General features: G+C 35.7%; 1 non-coding gene across 1 annotated transcript; it reads right to left on the reverse strand.

The window, feature by feature from the left end:
- Window positions 1-2,987: 2,987 nt before the first annotated feature.
- LOC141723243 (small nucleolar RNA R71) lies at window positions 2,988-3,094 on the reverse strand. Its single transcript, XR_012576228.1, has one exon. It is a non-coding gene; the product is annotated as a small nucleolar RNA R71 (small nucleolar RNA).
- Window positions 3,095-3,309: the final 215 nt, after the last annotated feature.

Raw genomic sequence — 3,309 nt, forward strand, 5'->3', positions numbered from 1 at the left:
CACCAAGCAGTTTATCTTCATTCTGAGGCATGATCAGGCTCAATCTTCTTCCAGAGATTTATTCCTACATTGTTGGTTGTTTACTGAAAAATACTCCAGTCTAGTGTATATAAACATTTTTACAGGCTCAAGAAACATCATTATATATTACATAAGAGTACAAGTCAACTAAATCTCAGGATTGTCAATGTGACTTAGACTTGTTATGTAAAGGCATGTATTGCACAATAATCCTATAATGAGATCTTAGTATCTTTTCAATTCATTTCTACAACCATTGATCCTAATATAAAATAAGAACATACTTTTATTTTTTGTTTATAAAAAAATATACTTTTCTTGTAGGGGAGGGGGAAATCCCCCAATTTATTTGAGATGGCATAGGACATTTTAAAATTCAGGATCGATCCCTAACATAAAGATACGCTAACATAGATTTCATCATATAGTTCGTTTTCATGGCAAACTTCCCGTGTATATAGCTTTAGGGGGAGCGCGGATCGGTTTGGTTTTAGATTAAAACTGAAACTGAAATCGCGTACCCTCGATTTTTAAAATCAAAAATAAAAAATATAACTTCGGTTCAATTTTGGTCTAATAAACCTCGGTTCGGTTATAATTGGATTGGTTTTAAAACCGCATCACCAAAACTCATAAAAAAATGTGAATACACATTAAAAAACTTACTTGATAACAAATGTGTAGATAAATTTAAAGTTATATTGTTAAAGTTCATTTGTCCTTCCAAAATAAACACACAAAATATCATTAAATCTAATATATAATTCACGGAAAATGAGGATGATCTAAAATAATTTTCTAAAATATCCTGGTTTTAAGTGTCTGTTGAGTGGCATTTATGACACTTTGTTACACTCCGTAAAGCTTTGAATTGGTGTATTTCTACTCAAACTGTTAGTGTTTTAATATGTTTTCTAGTGTTTTTGCATTTTCATGCATTCGCCAGGTAATCGGGTGAATTAACATGGTTTTAGTGCTAATTGGGTGTTAGGATGGTGTTGGAATAAAAGCACTTGGAAAGCCAACTCAAATCAGCAAGGAAAAGAAGAAGTCAGAAGTTTATCCAGGGAATCAGCGCGCTCGCACTGTGATAGCGCGCGGTCGCGTCCAAAGATCAGAAGCTTAGCGTGCCCGCGCTGGTCAATCGCGCGGCCGAGCCAGGTGGAGAAAAGAAATTTTGTTTCTATTCTGATTTTGGTCCAGATACTTCTACTCTGCATGGGGTTGCTATACATACATAAATAAGCTCGTTTTTTATAAGAAACATACCAGAGCACAAGGAGAAGGCGTAAGAAGACCATTTTAGCACAATTCAACCAAGGCGAAGAAGATCTAGTTTATTCTTGTGATTCTTTATTTTAGTTGTAATGTTGGATGCTAGTTTTCTTATTCGTGAACCTATACTCTTGTTTCGTACTTTGTTTATTAATTGTTTATAAAGACTACATTTATTATACCATACGTTCATCATAATCCACTTTGATGATGAGTCCAATTATAGGCTAATCGTTATCGTGGGGTTCTAGCGGATTTATTTATGGATTTCTTTAGTTAATTTGTTTCGATGCCTTAGTGTGTGGTGATTGTATAATATCCTAGTATTGGTTGTGCTTATTCATCTTATGAGGGTCGTGAACTTATAAGATAGTGTGTTAATTCATAATGAAGTGAAAGTGAATCTAAGGATTTAGAACTTGCCATGCTAGCATAGGTTCATGTATTATTGTTATGCATGATTCGTAGGTAATTTTAACCATCTTACTTGCCCTATGTAATCACGATAGATAACTTGTGCATTAAACCGTTATGTTGTCAAATTCTATAGACATATAGGGTCTCAATATAATTGGTGTCTATTCAGCTTCTATCTCTTTTGTGGATGTCTGGTAGTATGGTACTCGTGCAACGAAAGTTGGCGTTTATCAGTTTCGTGTTATCTGATTAGTGTCATCACCATTACATGCTAAGATTAAGAACGAAAAGGCTATTGAATGAAGTACTTAATAAAGTTAGAATCCCATGTTTGTGTTATATATTATTCAACTCTCTTTAGTTAATGTTCTTTAATATAATTCTCTTTAGTTAATCATAGTATAATTAAAACTCAATTTGTTATTCGTCTTAACATTGAATAATAGCCATATCATTGTTGCATAGGTGCATAAATTATAAAGTTAATCTAAAACAGTCCCTATGGGAATGAACTAGAAATAATTCTATATTACTTGCGAACGCGTATACTTGCATGAATTTTAGTACGTGTTTAGCGACTAACAAGTTTTTGGCACCGCTGCCGGGGACTGCAGTGTTAACTTTTAGTTTATGTGTTTTTCATCAGTGATCGTTGAAGTTCATTGACTCGGACATTGTTAATTATCTGTTTCCTTGTCTTATTTCAAGTACTCTAGCGAGTGGGTATGCATACGCGTTCGCGGGCTCGTAAGAGAACTCTGGATCAAGCTGAGGAAGAAGTTGTAGTGATTCGAAGGGAAGTTTTTGAGGACGAAGAGAAAGTAGTAGAAGAAAAGAAAGTCGAGGAACTAGCTCTAGTAGTGATGGGAGATCAAGCAGAAAATCCTAAGGCTCTGATGGACTATTCTCAACCTAAGATCAATGATATTTAGTTTAGCATCATCAGACCAGCCATCTCAGCTAACACTTTTGAGATCAAGTCAATCACGATTCAGATGATACATAACTCAATTCAGTTTGGGGGTTCTCCTACAAAAGACCCCAACATGCACATCAGGAATTTCATCGAGATCTGTGACACTTTCAAGTTCAGTGGTATGACTGAAGATGCTATCAAGATGCGAATCTTCCCATTCTCTTGGAGGGATAAAGCAAAGTGTTGGTTACATTCTCTACCACCAGGGTCTATCACTACTTGGGAAGATCTTGCTCAAAAGTTTCTCATTAAATTCTTCCCTATGGCAAAGACTGCTACACATTCTACGAATAATTCAAATCGAAGCAATGTTCTCACTCAGTTTTCTCAGCAAACTGGAGAATATCTGTGTGAGGCTTGGGATCGATATAAGGAGATGTTAAGGAAGTGCCCACACAATGGCATGCCTGATTGGATGATTATAAACTATTTTTATAATAGATTGGGTGCTACTTCTAGACCCATGCTTGATGCAGCATCAGGAGGAGTCTTGTGGGCTAAGAGCTATAATGAAGCTTATGAATTGATTGAACTGATGGCTTCTAATGAATACTAAAATCCTTCCCAGAAACTGACTCAGGGAAAAGTAGCAGGAATTCTGGAGTTGGATGCAGCAACTG

Source organism: Apium graveolens, chromosome 4 (genome assembly GCF_009905375.1).
Source record: "Apium graveolens cultivar Ventura chromosome 4, ASM990537v1, whole genome shotgun sequence".
In the NCBI taxonomy this organism is placed as follows: domain Eukaryota; kingdom Viridiplantae; phylum Streptophyta; class Magnoliopsida; order Apiales; family Apiaceae; genus Apium; species Apium graveolens.